We start from the raw sequence: 23560 nt of genomic DNA, 5'->3' as shown, positions 1-23560 counted from the left end.
GTAGAAAGACCCTGAGAGCTCACCATCTCTCACAAGCACCCCCAAATCACAATTATCTGCAGAACAACCATTGATGAAAAACACCAGAACCTACCAGAAAAGATCTTCTACAACTAAAGACATTAAGGACCCACAGAAGACAGGTAGGAGGGGCAGACTTGCAATATATCCAAGTCCATACCCTCAGGGTGGGTGACCCACAAACTGAAGAATAATCATAAAGCAGAGGTTCTCCCACAGGAATGAGAGTTCTGAGCCCCATGTCGGGCTCCCCAGCCTGGGGGTCCTGAACCAGGAAGACGGGCCCCCAGAGCATTTGGCTTTGAAGGCCAGCAGGGCTTAATTTCAGGAGTCCCAAAGGACTGGGGGAAATAGAGATTTCACTCTTAAATGGCACACACAAAATCCCACATGCACCAGGACCCAAGGCAAAAGCAATAATGTGATAGGAACCTGCTGTCCTGGGGAGTCTCTCACGCAGGAGGGCAGCTGCAGCTCACCCTGGGGACATAGACACTGGCAGCAGCCATTCTTGGGAGCTTTCTACCACATGGGCACTGGTGTGGGCAGGTGCCACAGTGGGATCCCTCCTTCCAGCTCATTAGTGCCAAATCCTGGCCCCACCCAACATCCTGTACGTGCTAAGGCTGGAATGCTTCAGGCCAAATAACTAACTGGGGGTGAGGGGAGGACATAGCCCCATCCATCAGCAGAAAAGCTGCCTAAAGATTTTCTAAGCCCACAGACACCTCTAGACATGCCCAACAGAGGGCCAAGACACAGGTCCAACCACCAGTGAGTAGGCACCAGCCCAGCCCCCCAAGAAGCCTGCACAAGCCTCTAGACCAGCCTCACCCACCAGGGGGCAGACACGAGACACAAAAAAAACCACAATCCCACAGGCTGCAGACCCAGCCTGCCCACAGAGGACAGACCCTACCCTGGGGCCAGCTGGGCCTTACTCATGTCCAGTAGCAACTCAATGCAGGCTTCGGGACACCCTGGACACTGACCCACCTGTGTCAGGAACCAGTCTCCCCCCATAAGCTGTCTGACATCAGCTCTGGAATCCCAGGGCCCTGGGGCCAGACTCCAGGACCCAGCTCTGCCTGCCAGTAGTTCAGTACTGACCCCAAGACATGGCTTCATCCACCAATAGGCAGGCAACAGCCCGAGGGTCTTCTGGACCCTGACTCTGCCCACCAGTGAGCCAGCACTAGCCCCAGGGCCCCCTGGGGTTCTGCAGTCAGCTGCTTTGTGACTAGGCCCTGGTAACCAGCAGCCGGCAGCCTCCACACAAGGCAGGGCCTGGCAACCGACAGGACTAGGGGCCAGCCAAGCCTACCAGACCACACATATAGTCAGCCCACCACAACAGAAGGACCCACACAGCCCTCAAAAGGGGAACCCCTATAGCATATAGCTTGGGTAACAAGTGGGAAATGTGCTGCTAGGACATATAGGATGTATCCTAGAGAAAGCTACTTCTCCAAGGTCAGGAAACATAACTAACCTACCAGATATATTAAAATACAAATAGCAACCTAGGCAAAACGAGGAAGCAGAGGACATGTTCCAGATGAAGGAACAAGATAAAACCCCAGGACAAGTACAAAGTGAAGTGGAAATAGGCAATCTACCTGAGAAAGAATTCAGGGTAATTATTGTAAAGTTGATTAAAGAACTAGGGAGAAGAATGGATGCTCGGGGGAGAAGTTATTAGTTTTTAACAAAAAGTTAGAAAATACAAAGGACAACCAGGGACAAAGAAAACAATAAATGAAATGAAAACTACACTAGAAGAATCAACAGTACACTAAATGACACAGAGGAACAAAACAATGAGCTGGAAGACCGAGTAGTGGAAATCCCTGATGCTGAACAAAGAAAAGAAAAAAGAAGAAAAGAAATGAGGACAGTTTAAGAGACCTCTGGGATAATATCAAGTGCGCTAATATTCATATTATAGAGGTACAAGAAGAAGAAGACAGGGGAAAAAGTGGCTGAGAACACACTTGAAGACATAATAGCTGAAATCTTTCCTAACCTGGGGAACGAAACAGTCACCCAAGTCCAGGAAGTAGAGAGAGTCCCATGCAGGATGAACCCCAAAAGGAACATATCAAGACACATTGGAATTAAATGACAAAAATTAAAGATAGAGAATATTAAAATCAATGAGGGAAAAGCAATAAATAATATACAAGAGAACTCCCAAAAGGCTATCAAGTGATTTTTTTTTTTTTTAGCAGAAACTCTGCAGGCAAGAAGGAAGTGGCATGATATATTTAAATTGATGAAAGGGAAAAACCTACAGCCAAGAATACTCTACCCAGCAAGGCTCCTGTTCTGATTTGATGGAGAAATCAAAAGCTTTAGGACAAGCAAAAGCTGAAAGATTTCAGCACCTCTAAACCATCGTTACAGCAAATGTTAAAGAAACTTCTCTAGGAAAACAAAAGACCACAACTAGAAACAAGAAAATTGCCCTGGTGTGATTCCATCCTGCGCAGCTGTTCTCTGGGACAGTGGTCATTTATCTCTGTCCGCCTTCTTGCCCACCGAAGTGCATGCCACCAACCCATGGAAGATTCGATGGACATGGACATGAGCCCCCTGTGGCCCCAGAACTATCTTTTCGGTTGTGAACTAAAGGCTGACAAAGATTATCACTTTAAGGTGGATAATGATGAAAATGAGCACTAGTAATCTTTAAGAACGGTCAGTTTAGGGGCTGGTGCAGATGAATTGCACATTGTTGAAGCAGAGGCGATGAATTATGAAAGCAGTCCAATTAAAGTAACACTGGCAACTTTGAAAATGTCTGTACAGCCAACGGCTTCTCTTGGGGGCTTTGAAATAACACCACCTGTGGTCTTACGGTTGAAGTGTGGTTCAGGGCCTGTGCATATTAGTGGACAGCACTTAGTAGCTGTGGAGGAGGATGCAGAGTCAGAAGATGAGGAGGAGGATGTGAGACTCCTAAGTATATCTGGAAAGCGTTCTGCTCCTGGAAGTGGTAGCAAGGTTCCACAGAAAAAAGTAAAGCTTGCTGCTGATGAAGATGAGGATGAGGATGAGGACGACGATGACGATGATGACAACTTTGATGATGAGGAAGCTGAAGAGAAAGCTCCAGTGAAGAAATCTGTATGAGATACTCCAGCCAAAAATGCACAAAAATCAAACCAGGATGGAAAAGACTCAAAACCATCAACACCAAGATCAAAAGGTCAAGAGTCCTTCAAAAAACAGGAAAAAACTCCCAAAATGCCGAAAGGACCTAGCTCTGTAGAAGACATTAAAGCAAAAATGCAAGCAAGTATAAAAAAAGGTGGTTCCCTTCCTAAAGTGGAAGCCAAGTTCATCAATTATGTGAAGAATTGTTTCCAGATGACTGACCAGGAGGCTATTCAAGATCTCTGGCAGTGCAGGAAGTCTCTTTAAGAAAATAGTTTAAACAGTTTGTTAAAATTTTCCATCTTATTTCATTTCTGTAACAGTTGATATCTGGCTGTCCTTTTTATAATGCAGAGTGAGAACTTGCCCTACCGTGTCTGATAAATGTTGTCCAGGTTCCATTGCCAAGAATGTGTTGTCCAAAATGCCTGTTTAGTTTTTAAAGATGGAACTCCATGCTTTGCTTGGTTTTAAGTATGTATGGAATGTTATGATAGGACATAGTAGTAGTGGTGGTCAGACAAATGGAAATGGTGGGGAGACAAAAATATACATGTGAAATAAACTCAGTATTTTAATTAAAAAAAAAGAAACAAGAAAATTACAAAATGAAAAGGCTCAATGGTAAAGGCAAACATACAATAAAGGTTAAAAAAAAAAAACAAAACCATGCACAGATTTACTAGGAAGATTAAAAAACAAAAGTAGTAAAATCATCTATAGCCACAATAAATAGTTAAGGGATACAGAAAACAACTGTATGTAAAATATGATATCAAAAACAGTAATTGTGGACTTCCTTGGTGGCGCAGTGGTTAGGAATCTGCCTGCCAATGCAGGGGACACGGGTTCAAGCCCTGGTCTGGGAAGATCCCACATGCCGCGCAGCAACTAAGCCCGTGCGCCGCAACTGCTAAGCCTGCGCTCTAGAGCCCACAAACCATAACTAATGAGCCCACGTGCTGCAACTACTGAAGCCCATGCACCTAGAGCCTGTGCTCCACAACAAGAGAAGCCACCACACTGAGAAGCTCGCATACTGCAATGAAGAGTAGCCTCCACTTGCCACAGCTAGAGAAAGCCCTCACACAGCAATGAAGACCAAAATGCAGCCAACAAACAAACAAAAAACAGTAATTGTGAGGGAATTGGAGTATAAATGCAGCTTTTTAAAAAAATACATTTGAAATTAAAAGATTGGCAACTCAAAACAATCACACATATGTAAAGATTGCTACATAAAAACCTCATGGTAACCAGAAACCAAAAATCTATAATAGATATACATACAAAAAATAAAAAGGAATCTAAAGATAACACTGCATATAGTCATCAAATCACAAGAGAACAAAAGAAAGGGGGAAAACAATGAGCTATGAGAACAACTCCCAAACAATTAATAAAATGGCAATAAGAATATACATATAATTACCTTAAATGTAAATTAACTAAATGATCCAATCAAAAGACATAGACTGGCTGAATGGATACAAAAAAATGACCCATATATATCCTACCTACAAGAGAGACACTTCATATCTAAACACTGAAAGGGAGAGGATGGAAAAAAGTATGCCATGTAAATGGAAATCAAAAGAAAGCCAGAGTAACAATACTTATATCAAACAAAATAGACTTTAAAGAATGTTACAAGAGACAAAGAAGGACAGTACATAACGATCAAGGGATCAACCCAAGAAGAAGATAGAACAATTGAAAATATATATGCACCACCTAAATATATAAGGCAAATGCTAACAGGCATAAAAGGCAAAATTGACAGTAACACAATAATAGTAGGGGACTTCAACACCCCACTTACATCAGTGAACAGATGAAGCAGCCAGAAAATCAATAAGGAAACACTGACTTTAAGTGACACATTAGACCAGGTGGACTTAATTGATACTTAGAGCATTCCATATGAAACCAGCATATTTTTTTCAAGTGCACATGGAACATTCTGCAGGATAGATCACATGCTGGCCACAAAACAAGCCCCAGTAAATTGAAGAAAATTGAAATCATATCAAGCATATTTTCCAAGCATAATGTAGAAATCAACTACAAGGGGAAAAAAAAACAAAACAGGTAGAGGCTAAACAATATGGTATTAGAAAACTGCTGTATCACTGAAGAAATCAAAGAGGAAAACAGAAAAATACCTGGAGACAAATGAAAACAAAAACACAACAATCTAAAACCTATGGACCACAACAAAAGCAGTTCTAAGGGGGAAGTTTATAGCAATACAAGCCTACCTCAGGAAATAAGACTGAAACAGGAAGAAATAGAAAATATGAGCAGATCAATTACCAGTAATGGAATTGAATCAGTAATTTAAAAAGTCCCAGCAAAGAAAGTCCAGGATCAGATGGCTTCACAGGTAAATTCTACCAAACATTTAGGGAAGAGTTAACACCTATCCTTCTCAAACTATTCCAAATAATTACAGAAGAAGGAACACTTCTGAATTCATTATATGCAACTAGCATCACCCTGATACCAAAACCAGACAAAGATCTCTCTCTCTCTGTCTCACACACACACAAAACATAGGCCAGTATCACTGATGAATACAGATGCAAAAATCCTCAACAAAATACCAGCAAACCAAATCCAACAATATATTAAAAGGATCCTACACCATGATCAAGTGGGATTTATCCTAGGGATGAAAGGATTTTTCAGTGTCTGCAAATCAATCAGTGTGATACAACCACGTTAACAAATCAAAGAATAAAAGCCATCTGAATAAATGCAGAAGCTGATTCATTTTGCTATACAGCAGAAGCTAACATAACATTGTAAAGCAACAATACTCCAAATAAATAAATAAATAAAAATGAATGCCATGTTAAAAAAAAAAACATGAATAGATGCAGAAAAGGCTTTTAAAAATTCAACATCCATTTATGATAAAAACTCTCCAGAAAATGGGCATAGACAGAACATACCTCAACATAATAAAGGCCATAATGATAAATCCACAGCTAACATCATATTCAGTGGTTAAAAAGCTGAAAGCATTTCCTCTAAGATCAGAAACAAGACAAGATGCCTACTCCCATCAGTTTTATTCAACATAGTATTGGAAGTCTTAGCCATAGCAATCAGACAAGAAAAAGAAATAAAAGAAATTCAAATGGAAAGGAAGAAGTAAAACTGTCACTGCAGATGTCATGATACTATGTGTAGAATATCCTAAAGACACTACCAGAAAACAACTAGAGCTCATCAATGAATCTGATTAAATTGAAGGATACAAAATCAGTATACAGAAATCTGTTATATTTCTATACAGTAACAATGAACTATCAGAAAGAGAAATTAGGAAACAATCTCATTAACCACTGCATCAAAACTAATAAGATACCTAGGAATAAACCTGTACTCAGAAAACAGTAAGACATTGATGAAAGAAACTGAAGACAACACAAACAAATGGAAAGATATACTGTGTTCTTGGATTGGAATAATTAATATTGTTAAAATGGCTATGATACCAAAGGCAATCTACAGATTCAGTGCAATCCCTATCAAAATACCAATAGCATTTTTCACAGAAGTAGAACAAATAATTTTAAGGTTTTTATGGAAACACAAAGGACCCCAAATAGCCAAAACCATCTTGAGAAAGAACAGCTGGAGGAATCATGATCCATGGGCACAGACTATACTACAAAGCTTCAGTAATCAAATTATGGTACTGGCACACAGGAAGACACATAGATCAATGGGCCAGAATAGAGAGCCCAAAAATGCCCAGGCACTTATGGTCAATTAATCTTCTACAAAGTAGGCAAGAATATATAATATAGAAAAAACAATCTCTTCATTAAGTGGTGCTGGGGAAAATGGACAGCTACATGTAAAAGAATGAAATTAGTACATTCTCTAACATCATGTACAAAAGTAAACTCAAAATGGATTAAAGACCTAAATGTAAGCCCAGATACCATAAAACTCCTAGAGGAAAACACAGGCAAAATACTCTTTGACATAAATCGTAGGAATATCTTTTTGGATCTGTCTCCCAAAGCAAAAGAAATAAAAGCAAAAATAAACAAATGAGACCTAATTAAACTTAAAAGCTTTTGCACAGCAAAGTAAACTATAAACAAGACGAAAAGACATCTTCAGAATGGGAGAAAATATTTGCAAACGAATCAACAAAGGATTAATCTCCAAAATATGTAAATAGTTCATGCAACTCAGTATAAAAAAACAAAACCCAAGCAAAAAATGGGCAAAAGACCTAAATAGGCATTTCTCCAAGGAAGATATATAGGTGGCCAAGAGGCACATGAAAAGCTGCCCAACATCACTAATTATTAGAGAAATGCAAATCAAAACTACAATGAGGAATCACCTCACACCAATCAGAATGGCCATCATCAAAAAATCTACAAACAATAAATGTTCAAGAGGGTATGGAGAAAAGGGAACCCTCTTGCACTGTTGGTGGGAATGTAAATTGATACAGACACTATGGAGAACAGTATGGAGGTTCCTTGAAAAACTAAAAACAGCATTACCATATGACCCAGCAATCCCACTACTGGGCATATACCCAGAGAATACCATAATTCAAAAAGACACATGAACCCCAATGTTCACTGCAGCACTATTTACAATAGCCAGCACATGGAAGCAACCTAAATGCCCACCAACAGATGAATGGATAAAGAAGATGTGGCATATATATGCAATGGAATGTTAGCCATAAAAAGGAATGAAATGGAGCTATATGTAATGAGGTGGATAGACCTAGAGTCTGTCATACAGAGTGAAGTAAGCCAGAGAGAGAAAAACAAATACTGTATGCTAACTCATATATACGGAATCTAAAAAAAACAAAAAAAATAGTACTGATGAACCCAGCAACAGGACAAGAATAAGGATGCAGATGCAGAGAGTGGACTGGAAGACACGGGGTTGGGGGGGGGGGCAGGGGGCGAAGGGGAAGCTGGGATGAAGTGAGAGAGTAGCATAGACATATATACACTACCAACTATAAAATAGATAGCTAGTGGGAAGTTGCTGTATAACAAAGGGAGATCAACTTGATGATGGGTGATGCCTTAGAGGGCCAGGACAGGGAGAGTGGGAGGGAGTCGCAGGAGGGAGGGGATATGGGGGTATATGTCTAAATACAGCTGATTCACTTTGATGTACCTCAAAAGCTGGTACAAGAGTGTAAAGCGATTATATGCCAATAAAGAGCTTTAAAAAATTAAAAACAAAACAAAACGACACATGCATTCCAATGTTCACTGCAGCACTATTTACAACAGCCAGGTCATGGAAGCAACCTTACATGTCCATCAACAGATGAATGGATAAAGAAGACACGGTACACATATACAATGGAATATTAGCCATGAAACGGAATGAAACTGGGACATTTGTAGAGACATGGATGGACCCTGAGACTGTCATATAGAGTGAAATAAGTCAGAATGAGAAAAACAAATATTGTATATTAATGCATATATGCAGAATCTAGAAAAACGGTACAGAATAACCAGTTTGCAAGGCAGAAATAGAGACACAGATGTAGAGAACAAACATATGGACACCAAGCAGGGAAAGTGGGGGGGGGGGGAGGCTGGGGGGTATGAATTGGGAGATTGGGATTGCCATATATACATTACTAATAAGAAAAAAAATATCAAATTGTACACTTTAAACATATGCAGTTTACTGTATGTCAAAACAAAAATTGGGCAGAAGAACTGAATAGACATTTTTTCAAAGAGGAAAAGTAGATGGCCAACAGGCACATGAAAAGATGCTCAACATCACTAATCATCAGGGAAATGCAAATCAAAACCACGAGTTATCACCTCACACCTGTCAGAATGGGTATCATCAGCAAAAACACAAATAACAAATGTTGGCTATGATGTGGAGAAAGGGAACCCTTGTACACTTCTGATGGGAATGTAAATTGGTGCAGCCACTGTGGAAAGCAGTACAGAGGTTTTTCAAAACACTAAAAATAGTATTACCAGGGACGTCCCTGGTGGTGCAGCAGTCAATAATCCACCTGCCAATGCAAGGGACACAGGTTCAAGCCCTGTCCAGGAAGATCCCACATGCCATGGAGCAACTAAGCCCATGCACCACAATTACTGAGCCTGCACTCTAGAGCCCATGAGCCACAACTATTGAGCCCACATGCCACAACTACTGAAGCCCACGCACCTAGAGCCCATGCTCTGCAATAAGAGAAGCCACTGCAATGAGAAGCCTGCACACCACAACCAAGAGTAGCCCCTGCTCACCACAACTAGAGAAAGCCTGTGTGCAGCAACAAAGACCCAATGCAGCCAATAAATAAATAAATAAAATAAATAAATTTATTTTAAAAAAATAGAATTACCATATGACCCAGCAATTCCACTCCAGGGCATACATATATATATATATATATATATATATATATATATATATATATATATATATTTAAAAAAACACTAATTTGAAAAGATACATGCACTCCAATGTTCATAGCAGCATTATTTACAATTGTTAAGGAAGCAACCTAAATGTCCATCAACAGATGAATGGATAAAGAATATGTGCCATACACACACACACACACACACAATGGAATACTACTCAGCTATAAAAAATACTGAAATTTTACCATTTGTAGCAATGGATGGACTTGGAGGGTATTACGCTAACTGCAAGAAGTCAGAGAAGTACAAATCCTGTATGACTTCACTTATATGTGGAATCCAAAAAATACAACAACCTAGTGACTATAACAAAAAAGAAGCAGACTCACAGATATAGAGAACAAACTAGTGGTTGCCAGTGAGGAGAGGGAAAGGGGAAGGGAAATACAGGGGTAGAGAATTAAGAGGTAGAGACTATTATATGTAAAAATAAGCTACAACGATATATTTTACAACACAGAAAAAATAGCTAATATTTTAAAATAACTATAAATGTAGTATAACCTTTAAAAATTGTGAATCACTATATTGTACAGCTATAACTTATATAACATTGTACAATTATATGTCAATAAAAAAATAGATCATTGAAAAAATAATAACACAGCAACAATTTTGAATCTGATTCCCTGAAGGGAATGTTCTTCCAAAAAGAATATTTACATTACCCACTATAGCTTAAAATTAATATAATGGGTCAAAATTCTGAGAAAGAAAAGTGGTTAAATTTAGTCTTAACCTTTGGTTAAAATAAAATTTATTCATTTATTTATTTATTTTTATTTATTGGCTGCATTGGGTCTTCATTGCTGCACACGGGCTTTCTGTAGTTGTGGAGAGCAGGGGCTACTCTTCATTTCAGTGAGCAGAATTCTTATTGCAGTGGCTTCTCTTGTGGCGGAGCACAGGCTCTAGGCGCATGGGCTTCAGCAGTTGCAGTGCGTGGGCTCAGTAGTTGTGGCACACGGGCTTAGTTGCTCCACAGCATGTGGGGTCTTCTGGAACAGGGCTCGAACCCGTGTCCCCTGCATTGGCAGGTGGATTCTTAACCACTGCACCACCAGGGAAGCCATAAAATAAAATTTTAAGTGCCTAATAGTACTAATGGCTGTGCAATGCTCAGTTTTTCCACATGAGTTATGCCTTTTAAAATGTATTTTTAGCAAATGGGCAGCACAGAATCATAAGCCAAGAGGGTCATCTCAGTTCCTCCATAACATTAACCAGGGTTTCAATGGACTACATTGCTTAGATTTAAGTTAGTAGCCTAATATTTTCAAATAACCAAAAGTTGAATTAACCATTAGTTGATCTATATGAAAATGCCATTGCTATAGGTCAAAAACAGTCAAATCTTGGCGATTTCATGTAGTTTAATCCAATAAGTTTTTTAGGTATTCAAACTATACTCTAGAAAAAAGGAAATACACAGAAAAAAACTGTTTACATGATGTGAAAATACAATTAAAAATGTTTTCAAAGGAAACAACTAAATTCAAAGGTATAAAAAGAAATAAAAATAGTGGGCTTTATGAGAAGGGGAAAAAAGCAGGTAGTTCAACAGGTTACTGAAATCCTGATAGTGATCGATAAATCGACTTCTGCTTCACCTTTTATGAAGAGGCTGTACTTAGCAAATGACTGTGTAAGCTGCCTCAATAACACTACTCCTGCTATCAAGTTTACCTGTAATGATTCCAACAAAGAGATTAATTTCCTCATGACAAGAAAAGGTTATCTAAAATGGGGAAAACACAGGAAGCTGAGCTTTCTGCTAATAAAAAAGACAAGTAACAAACAGTCCAGGCACTGAATTCAGAGCTGTTTTATGCTCTGCAAGATCTGAATTCCTTGTAGCTCAATTACTACCATTACTTTAGACACACATGTACACACACACATACACACACATTCATGTATATCTAGATACATAGCTGCCTATGACCTAGAAACCCAAGCATAGGCAAACTGGGATGATTAGTTACCCTAATCTACAGCTTCCAATCCATGAACATGCATGTGCTTATGTGCATACACCAACACACACACCCATCTATATCCCAAACTCCAAAGAATGTTTCCTGTAACTTATAAGAAATTTATTAACTCTTCAGAAAAAAAGTGGTGTTATAAAATTATCCAAAAGTTATTACTTATTTTATGACTGTATCAATAAAATAGGTAACTTGGCAGAGGTGGAAACTGCCATTCATCACAAACCATCAGACACACTCTTTCCTAAAAAGTTTCATGTTTAAATCATATGTTAATAAGCATTAGCACTGGTAACCTCTTACAATTATGTTTCATTTTTTAAATATGAGGACAAACTCTGTGGCACTCTATAGGTTCAAATCTCAGCTTCACCACTTATAAACACTGTAACTTCAGGAGAAATTGCTTGACCTCATTAATTCTCTATTTCCTACTATATAAAATGAGTAATAATAGTACCTATATCATATGGTTTTCATGAGTACTAAATGATGCCATGTACATATAATATTGGCCAACACAATACTTAGTACAATATAGTAGCATAAAATTAATTCTCAATAAATGTTACTTATTACTATAATTGCTATTAGTATATTGTACAGGTAAGAACTTGTGAGCACTTTGAAGGTGGCAGTCATCCATTCCTGTCTTTGGTGGAAACATTTTCTATTAAAAATAATTTATTTCCTTTTATAATATTAAGATTTCCAAGATTATACTTTCTGATTGTAAAAACTAAGAGAATCTTGAATAGTTTAAAACAAAGAGTGGGGATTTCCCTGGTGGTGCAGTGCTTAAGAATCTGCCTGCCAATGCAGGGGACATGAGTTTGATCCCTGGTCCGGGAAGATCCCACATGCAGCAGAGCAAGTAAGCTCCTGTGCCACAACTACTGAGCCTGTGCTCTAGACCCGCAAGCCACAATTACTGAGCCTGTGCACCACAACTACTGAGCCTGTGCTCTAGAGCCCACATGCCACAACTACTGACATCCACAGGCTCTAGGGCCCATGTGCCACAACTACTGTGCCTGAGTGCTGCAACTAACGAAGCTCACAGGCCTAAAGCCCAGGCTCCACAAGAGAACCACCAAAATGAGAAGCCCGCACTCCGCAACAAAAAGCCCACACACCACAATGAAGAGTAGTCCCCGCACAGCAACAAAGACCCAATGCAGCCAAAGAAATGGCTAAATAGATACAAAATCAGGACCTACATATATGCTGTCTACAAGAGACCCACTTCAGACCCTAGGGACACATACAGATTGAAAGTGAAGGGATGGAAAATATATTCCATGCAAATGGAAATCAAAAGAAAGCTGGAGTAGCAATACTCAGATAAAATGGACTTTAAAATAAAGATGGTTACAAGGGGTAAGGCAGGACATTACATAATGATCAAGGGATCAATCCAAGAAGATATAACAATTATAAATATTTATGCACCTAACATAGGATAAGCTTGATATATAAGGCAAATGCTAACAACCATAAAAGGGGAAATAAGAGTACAGAACTTTAACACCCCACTTATACCAATGGACAGATCATCTAAATAGAAAATAAATAAGGAAACACAAGCTTTAAGTTACACAATAGACCAGATCGATTTAACTGATATTTATAGGACATTCCACCCAGAAGTGCAGAATATGTTTTCTTCTCAACTGCACATGGAACATTCCAGAGGATAGATCATATCTTGGGTCACAAATCAAGCCTTGGAAAATTTAAGAAAACTGAAATATCAAGCATCTTTTCTGACCACAATGCTATGATATTAGAAATCAATTACAGAAAAAAAAAATGTAAAAAACACAAATACATGGAGGCTAAACAGTGCACTACTAAATAACCAAGAGATCACTAAAGAAATCAAAGAGGAAATTAAAAAATACATAAGAAACAAACAACAATGAAAACATGATGATCCAAAACCTATGAGATGCAGCAAAAGCACTTCTAAGAGGGAAGTTTATAGCAATTCAAGCTCACCTCAAGAAACAAGAAAAATCTCAAATAAACAATCTAACCTTACACCTAAAGCAAGTAGAGAAAGAAGAACAAAGAAAACCCAAAGTCAGTAGAAGGAAAGACATCATAAAGATCAGAGCAGAAATAAATGAAATAGAAATGAAGAAAACAATAGCAAAGATCTATAAAACTAAAAGTTGGTTCTTTAAGATAAACAAAACTGATAAGCCTTTAACCAGACTCATCAAGAAAAAAAGGGAGAGGACACAAATCAATAAAATTAGAAATGAAAAAGGAGAAATCACAACTGACACCGCAGAAATACAAAGGAATATAAGAGACTACTACAAACAACTATATGCCAATAAAATGGACAACCTCAAAGAAATGGACAAATTCTTGGACAGGTACAATTTTCCAAGACTGAACCAGGAAGGATGAGAAAATACAAACAGACCTATCACAAGTAATGAAATTGAAACTGTGATTAACAATCTCCCAACAGGGACTTCCTAGGTGGCACAGTGGTAAAGAATCCGCCTGCCAATGCAGGGGACATGGGTTCGAGCCCTGCCCTGGGAAGATTCCACATGCCATGGAGCAACTAAGCCTGTGCGCCACAACTATTGAGCCTGTGCTCCAGAGCCCGTGAGCCACAACTACTGAGCCCATGTGCCACAACTACTGAAGCCCATGCACCTAGGGCCCGTGCTCCACAACAAGAGAAGCCACTACAATGAGGAGCCTGCGCACCACAATGAAGAGTAGCCCCTGCTCTCAGCAACTAGAGAAAGCCCGTGTGCAGCAACGAAGACCCAGCACAGCCAATAAATAAATAAATTTATAAAAAAAAAAAAAAAAACTCTCATCAAAAAAAAGCCTAGGGCCAGATGGATTCACAGGCGAATTCTATCAAACATTTAGAGAAGAGCTAACACCTATCCTTCTCAAACACTTCCAAAATATAGCAGAAGGAGGAACACTCCCAAACTCATTCTACGAGGCCACCATCACCCTTATACCAAAATCAGGCAAAGATGTCACAGAAAAAGAACATTACAGGCCAATATCACTGATGAATATAGACGCAAAAATCCTCAACAAAATACTAGCCAACAGAATCCAGCAGTACATTAAAAAAATCATACACCATGATCAAGTGGGGTTTATCCCTGGGATGCAAGGATTCTTCAATATATGCAAATCAATCAACGTGATACATCATATCAACAAATTGAAGGATAAAAACCATATGATAATCTCAATAGATGCAGAAAAAGCTTTTGACAAAATTCAACATCTATTTATGATAAAAACTCTCCAGAAAATGGGCACAGAAGGAAATTACCTCAAAATATTAAAAGCCATATATGAGAAACCAAACGCCAACATTGTTCTTTTTTTTTATTTTTTATTTTTATTATTTTTATTTTTTATTTTTTTGGCATACGGGCTTAGTTGCTCCGTGGCATGTGGGATCTTCCTGGAACTGGGATCGAACCCATGACCTCTGCATTGTCAGGCGGATTCTTAACCACTGCGCCACCTAGGAAGCCCCAACATTGTTCTAAATGGTGAAAAACAAAGAATTCTCTCTAAGAACAGGAACAAGACAAGGGTACCCACTCTCACCATTATTATTCAACATAGTTTTGGAAGTTGTAGCCACAGCAATCAGAGAAGAAAATGAAATAAGAGGAATCCAAATTGAAAAAGAAGTAAAATTGTCACTCTTTGCAGATGACATGATATTATACATAGAAACCCCTAAAGACTACCAGAAAACTGCTAGCACTAATTGATGAATTTAGTAAAGTAGCAGGATACAAAATTAATGCACAGAAAATCTCTTGCATTCCTATACACTAACAATGAAAAAGCAGAAAGAGAAATTAAGGAAACTCCCCTATTTACCATTGCAACAAAAAGAATAAAATACCTAGGAATAAACCTGCCTAAGGAGGCAAAAGACCTGTAGGCAGAAAACTATAAGACACTGATGAAAGAAATCAAAGATGATACAAACAGATGGAGGGACATACCATGTTCCTGGATTGGAAGAATCAACACTGTGAAAATGACTGTACAATTTACAGATTCAATGCAATCCCGATCAAATTACCAACAGCATTTTTACAGAACTAGAACAAGAAACCTTACGATTTGTATGGAAATGCAAAAGACCCTGAACAGCCAAAGCAATCTCGAGAAGGAAAGATGGAGTTGGTGGAATTAGGCTTCCTGACTTCAAACTATACTACAAGGCTGCAGTGATCAAGACAGTATGGTACTGGCACAAAAAGAGAAAAGAAGATCAATGGAACAGAATAGAGAACTCAAAGGTGAACCCAAGCACATATGGGCACCTTATCTTTGACAAAGGAGGCACGAATATACAATGGAAAAAAGACAGCCTCTTCAATAAGTGGTGCTGGGAAAATTGGACAGCAACATGTAAAAGAATGAAATTAGAACACTTCCTAACACCATACACAAAAATAAACTCCAAATGGATTAAAGACCTACATGTAAGGCCAGACACTATAAAACTCCTAGAGGAAAACATAGGCAGAACACTCTATGACATACATCAAAGCAAGATCCTTTTTTGACCCACCTCCTAGAATCATGGAAATAAAATCAAGAATAAACAAATGGGACCTAATGAAACTTAAAAGCTTTTGCACAGCGAAAGAAACCACAAATAAGACAAAAAGACAACCCTCAGAATGGGAAAAAATAGTTGCCAACGAAGCAACTGATGAAGGATTAATCTCCAAAATATACAAGCAGCTCATGCAGCTTAATACCAAAAAAGCAAATAACCCAATCCACAAATGGGCAGAAGACCTAAAGAGACATTTCTCCAAAGAAGACATACAGGTGGCCAACAAACACATGAAAAGATGCTCAATGTCACTAATCATTAGAGAAATGCAAGTCAAAGCCACAATGAGGTATCACCTCACACTGGTCAGAATGGCCATCATCAAAACATCTAGAAACAACAAATGTTGGAGAGGGTGTGGAGAAAAGGGAACTCTCCTGCACTGTTGGTGGGAATGTAAGTTGGTACAGCCACTATGGAAAACAGCTTGGAGGTTCCTTCAAAAACTAAAAATAGAACTACCATATGATTCAGTAATCCCACTATTGGGCATATACCCAGAGAAAACCATAATCCAAAAAGAAACAGGATACCATAATGTTCATTGCAGCACTGTTTACAATAGCCAGCACATGGAAGCAACCTAAATGCCCATCAACAAATGAATGGATAAAGAAGATGTGGCATATATATACAATGGAATATTACTCAGCCATAAAAAGGAATGAAGTGGAGCTATATGTAATGAGATGGATAGACCTAGAGTCTGTCATACAGAGTGAAGTAAGCCAGAGAGAGAAAAACAAATACTGTATGCTAACTCATATATACGGAATCTTAAAAAAAAAAAAAATGGTACTGATGAACCCAGTGACAGGACAAGAATAAGGATGCAGATGCAGAGAATGGACTAGAGGACACGGGGTTGGGGGGGTGGGGGGCGAAGGAGAAGCTGGGATGAAGTGAGAGAGTAGCATAGACATATATACACTACCAATTGTAAAACAGATAGCTAGTGGGAAGTTGCTGTATAACAAAGGGAGATCAACTCGATGGTGGGTGATGCCTTAGAGGGTCAGGACAGGGAGGGTGGGAGGGAGGGAATATGGGGATATATGTATAAATACAGCTGATTCACTTTGGTGTACCTCAAAAGCTTGTACAAGAGTGTAAAGCAATTATATTCCAATAAAGAGCTTAAAAAATTTAAAAAAAAAAAAGGACACATGCACTCCAATGTTCACTTCAGCACTGTTTACAATAGCCAGGTCATGGAAGCAACCTACATGTCCATCAACAGATGAGTGGATAAAGAAGACGTGGTACATACATACAATGGAATATTAGCCATGAAACGGAATGAAACTGAGACATTTGTAGAGACATGGATGGTCCTTGAGACTGTCATACAGAGTGAAATAAGTCAGAAAGAGAAAAACAAATATATTAATGCATATATGCAGAATCTAGAAAAAAGGTACAGATCAACCAGTTTGCAAGGCAGAAATAGAGACACAGATGTAGAGAACAAACATATGGACACCAAGGGCGGAAAGCAGGGATAGGGGTAGGGAGGGGTGGGGTGGGATGAACTGGGAGACTGGAATTACCATATATACATTACCAATAAAAAAATATATTAAACTGTACACTTTAAATATATGCACTTTATTGTATCTCAATTATATCTCAATAAAAGTTCTTAAAGAAAAAAAAACTACAGAACTACTATATGGCCCAGAAATCCCACCGCTGGGCATATACCCTAAGAAAACCATAATTCAAAAGGACACATGTACCCTTATGTTCACTGCAGCACTATTTACAATAGCCAGGACATGGAAACAACCTAAATGTCCAACAACAGATGAATGGATAAAGATGTGGTACATATATATACAATGGAATATTACTCAGCCATAAAAAGGAATGAAATTGGATCATTTGTAGAGATATGGATAGACCTAGAGTCTGACATACAGAGTGAAGTAAGCCAAAAGGAGAAAAACAAATATCGTATATTAATGCATATATGTGAAATCTAGAAAAATGGTACAGATGAACCTATTTGCAGAGCAGGAATAGAGATGCAGACGTAGAGAATGCATATATGGACATAGTGGGGCAAGAGGAAGGTGGCACAATTTTGGGAGATTAGGATTGACATATATACACTATCATGCATAAAATAGATAGCTAGCAGGAACATGCTGCAAAGCACAGGAAGCTCAGCTCAGTGCTCTGTGATGACCTAGATGGGTGGGATGGGGTGGGGGAGGCAGGTCCAAGAGGAAGAGGATATAGGTATACATATAGCTGATTCACTCCATTCTACAGCAGAAACGAACACAACATTGTAAAGCAATCATATGCCAATAAAGAAAAAAAAAGTGTCCTTATAATATACTTGTTTATATGGAATTTCTTCTCATTATTGAACTTCAACAGGGGATATAATAGTGCAAGTAAAGAATAAAAATCAGAGCTCCTTGACCCCTAACTTTAATAAAATATAATATTTAATAGGCTAAAATACAGATGGTAAAGTTCTATCTGTGCTGAAAAGAACAAGTATAAAAATTAAACCAAAAGAGAGTCAAATTAGATTTCAGAGTTTGAGAAAACCTTTAAAACCATCCAATCCAATGCCCTCATTTTATAAATAAGACCTAAAAAGGTTATTTGTCCAATGTCATACGGCCAGAATCAGAGACAATACAGGAATTCAAGTCTCCTGATACATACTCCAATTATCTGTTCAACATACTTCTCTCCAAAATCATAAATGAAAATCATGAGACAAATTCCTATTCCAAAATTTCTAACAAAAACTGTTTTCAAATACACAAAGGTAATTAATGGGAGGTGTGATGAGAAGGATGAAGGAAAAATAACTAGCAGTATGTAGTAGAAAATATACTTTGAAGTCTAACAGGGCCAGCTCTGTCACTCCTTCCCTCTGTGTCAATGCGCAATGTACTTTGAGCTTCAGGCTCCTCATTTGTAAAATGGCAATAATGCCACACAGAAAAAATAAATAACATATAAAAAAGATAAGAAGAGCACAATAGTTGGGAGTCACACAACCAACCTCTGAATCCCAACCTAACAACTTAACTTGTTGTTTGACCAAGTTATATAACTTCTTTGAGCCACGGAAAGGACTTTTGCACAGAATATGGCACATGATAACTGCAACAGGTTTTACTTTTATCAATATTACATATAAATCACCTGGCACTTAGTGGGTAGTGAATAATAAAAACTATCACAACCACAGCACTAACAAAACACTTGCTTTTACAAGTAAAACAGATGACAAAGGCAACATACTTTATAAAAATCAATGCCATCTATCTTAATATATGCCAATGTATGTAAAGTTCATAGATTGGGGTTAAATTTCAAATTTTTAAAATACAAAATTTAAAATCTATTAAATAAATACATCACTACAGAATGATTATTTAAGAAAATTGTGGTTTTCAGAGTATTGAATTCAGTTCAAAAGTCAGAAAAATATGGTATAAAGTCAGAAGTTAATATTACAAGTATTTTTTTTTTTTTGGCACACGGGCTTAGTTGCTCCGCGGCATGTGGGATCTTCCTGGAGCTGGGATCGAACCCGTGACCTCTGCATTGGCAGGCGGATTCGTAACCACTGCGCCACCTAGGAAGCCCCTACAAGTATTACAAAGAATGAACTAAAGCTAAAATTACAGCATTATGACATTAGAAAATCTGTAAAAGACCAACTGTGCATAGAAGAAACCATCAACTTTGGAAGACTGTGTCTAATATGACAGAGCTTATATAAACTCCTAATCAAAAATATAATAAAAGAGAAAAACAGTAGAAAAACACACCCAACATATCACCATTTAAGAGAAGCAGTTCCCAGGTGATTAGAAAAGATCCCTGAACTGGGTGGGAAGGCATGATTCCTAAATCCAAAGAGAAATTAAAACCACAAAGTTTAAACATAGCAGAATGAAAAAAATCATTACCTCACAAAATAAGAAAGGACAATTTAGGTTTCATCTTTCTACAATAATTCTATTTTTAGGTCAGATACAGTGGTTTAAGATGCTACCATGTCTTTAAGCTCAATTTGGTAGGGAAATACCTGTTTGTCTCTGCTACTTCTAAAGGTAAATAGGAGGTTTTGATTTAAGTTACAATGTGGAATACTTCACAGTAACCTCATGCCAAAGTGACACACTTCTGAGGGATGCAAGAATATTAAATAAAAAGCTTTTAAAGGCGTAGTTAGGGGCTTCCCTGGTGGCGCAGTGGTTAAGAATCCGCCTGCCAATGCAGGGGACACGGGTTCGATCTCTGGGCTGGGAAGATCCCACATGCCGTGGAGCAATTAGCCCGTGCACCACAACTTCTAAGCTTGCACTCTAGAGCATAAGTGCCACAACTACTGTCCATGCGCCGCAACTACTGAAGCCTGCGCACCTAGAGCCCTTGCGCTTTGCGACAAGAAGCCACCGCAATGAGAAGGCTACAGAGAAGGCCCACATGCAGCAACAAAGACCCAAAGCTGCCAGAAATAAATAAATAATAAATCTTAAAAAAAAAAAAAAAGTGTATTTAAACATGCAGCAGGAAAGCTTTTCTGTGTCAAGACAGTAATTCTCTTAACAGCATTGATCAAAAGTCATTCTTTAATGAGTGTACAATACCTTCTAATGGCATACAACAAGCCACTAGGGTTATACACCTCTGTATAGCAAACAACTTACTGGAAAAAAAGGAACATAGACCAAGGTACAGTCAGTAGGTTTTATGCTTCTAATAAGAAACTTTTCCTCCCTAGCTACTTCATTCTGAAGTCCACAACTGAAATTATCCAAATATTAAGTGTAAGATCTCTTTACTTCTTTTTTTCTAAATTTATTTATTTATTTATTGGCTGCAATGGGTCTCTGTTGCTGCACATGGGCTTTCTCTAGTTGTGACGAGAGGGGGCTACTCTTCGTTGCGGAGCATGGGCTTCTCATTGCCGTGGCTTCTCTTGTTGTGGAGCACGAGCTCTAGGCACACGGGCTTCAGTAGTTGTGGCACAAGCGTTTGACAGTTGTGGCTCTCGGGCTCTAGAACACAGGCTCAGTAGTTGTGGCAAATGGGCTTAGTTGTTCTGCAGTATGTAGGATTGAAGAGGAAAATCAGAAACTTGCACTCTGCTAAAAACAACTCCATGCTTGTTCTGCTTTTGTAAAATATGCTTGCTGCCCCGAGAAAAATAAAAAAAACAGGATGACCTAGCAATCCAATGTAACCATACAATGTTTTGCTAAAAGTGGAATGTTCTGCACCTGCTCTTGTAAGTTTCTGTTTGGAAACTTCCGTGCTCTGTAAACCAAGTAAGCAATCTACCCATGCTAACATGTGCACTGACCCCTATAAAAGTAAAGCTAACATGTGCACTGACCCCTATAAAAGTAAAGCTCACCCTGAGCTTGGGGCCCAGAACTTTGGGGCATTAGTTTGTCTGGGGCCGCCAGCTTAATAAACCTGAGTTCTCCAACCCTCCAAGTGTGGTGCTTGGTTTCTCGACGGACCAATTTCTGCAACAGGATCTTCCAAGCCCAAGGATCGAACCCGTGTTCCATGCATTGGCAGGCGGATTTTTAACCACTGTGCCACCAGGGAAGTCCCAAGATCTCCTTCCTTCTGTAATTTAGAAGCATTTTCACAGAGGCCTAAACTGCAAGGTCTAAACTGTATTTTCATAGATATTATAGGATGGCCTTGAAAACAGCCTCTCACCCAGGGCCAGTGAGAAATTATTTATGAAGATTAGAAAAGAATGATGGTTTTACTTACTTTGCTCCTTTCTGGGGAAAGAAGAAAGTCAATTTTAAAAAAGTTTTGAGGTAATCACTTTTCATATTTATTTACAAAGCCAAATACTAAAGGAACATTAAAGTTACGTATTACTTTGCCACAAAATCTCTCTCTTCATCAACTAACATTGGTTAGGTAATCTTTCATGAAAGGAAACTATTTAAAAATCATCTTAAAACAAGTCCTTGTTGAGGTATTCATGCTTTAAGAAAGATAAATTCTAAAACTACTCATAAAACTTAATCACATGAGTATACAAACTCAAAAAACTTCCATCCATTTACCAAATTTCCAACCATTCAGGAAATAGAGAGCTTAGGGTGGGACAAAAATAGAAAGGGAGACTGTTTCTGCTTTTCATGCTAAACCTTTACTTACTTTTCACTGTTAAAGAAAATGACTCAATTTGCTCAAAAGTAAAAAAAAAAAAAAAAAAAAACTCAAACTAAATTCTTAGAATTACAGAAATATTGCAGATATATTGATTGTAGCCTAAATCTCTACCTTCTGCTAACTATTTAAGGGCTTTACAGAGTCTAAAGAATGTTACCCATAATAATTACAGTCTTGCATCAAAAAATAAAACTCAACTTTACAGACAACACCAGATGCATTTCATAAACATTTTCCCTAAAAGTAAAGTTTTAAAAGTAGAAGAATCTATCTCCTTTTAAAGGTGTGAGTGTGTGGGTATGGGTATTTGGGTGTGTAGTGGAAAGAAAATGTTAAGAGAAAAAGAAAGTTCATATGAATGGTTTTCCAAGTTTTATTATCAAACAGAAAGTTGTTTCAGGCAATGCAGAGAACCAGAGTATCTGAACCAACTCCATCACTGAAAACAACTAAAAATGCAAAGTAATATACAAAAACATCTTAAAAGCATCCCAGTTGATAAAAATAGTAAGAAATTATCAACATAAAATCTAAAGGAAACTGGGAATCAGAGAAGGTAAGTGTAGTGCTGAATCTGCTTTTGCCCTAAAGATATTTGGTCAACCATTTTGATCAGAGTTAAAATGTACAGATCTGGTTTGGAATGAAGGATAGAAAATAAACACCACCTAAGAGTCTAACAAGAGGCTCTCCTCCCATGACGCTGGGAACTCAAAGAGTTATCCCCACAAAGTAATGGTAATGCAGGAGTCTGGCCTTAAGGAACTGCAAGGAAAGCTGTCTCGGCGATGAGCAAAACAGAAGAAAACAAAAACACAAGTTGAAACTATAACCTAGCACTCAAATAAATATACATGCCAAATTCACATCACCCAAATGGGTCCAAATAAATAAAGTTGTATGCAACTAGTCACATTGCAAAAAACCAGACTGTAATAAACACAAATGTTATCTGGCAGAACAATCTATATAAACAAGTAAATAAGGCACTGTGGAAGAAACCAGCAAAAACAAACCTACAAGTTCATTTTTTGGAATTATCAAACACAGATTCTATAATAACCATGTTTAATATGTTT

The 23560-nt window shown here is 38.3% G+C and overlaps 1 protein-coding gene and 1 pseudogene across 11 annotated transcripts in view; both read left to right on the top strand.

Annotated features, from left to right (window-relative positions):
- The window catches only part of LOC130838462 (protein VAC14 homolog), an 84370-nt gene that overhangs the window by 32131 nt on the left and 28679 nt on the right, over positions 1-23560 (top strand). The gene's annotated exons all lie outside the window — the stretch shown is intronic.
- Positions 1315-7207, top strand: LOC130838461 (nucleophosmin-like; annotated as a pseudogene).

This window comes from Hippopotamus amphibius, chromosome 16 (assembly GCF_030028045.1).
Source record: "Hippopotamus amphibius kiboko isolate mHipAmp2 chromosome 16, mHipAmp2.hap2, whole genome shotgun sequence".
NCBI lineage: Eukaryota > Metazoa > Chordata > Mammalia > Artiodactyla > Hippopotamidae > Hippopotamus > Hippopotamus amphibius.
Note: the sequence above shows the minus strand (reverse complement) of the source record. Positions and strands in the feature narration are given on the sequence as shown.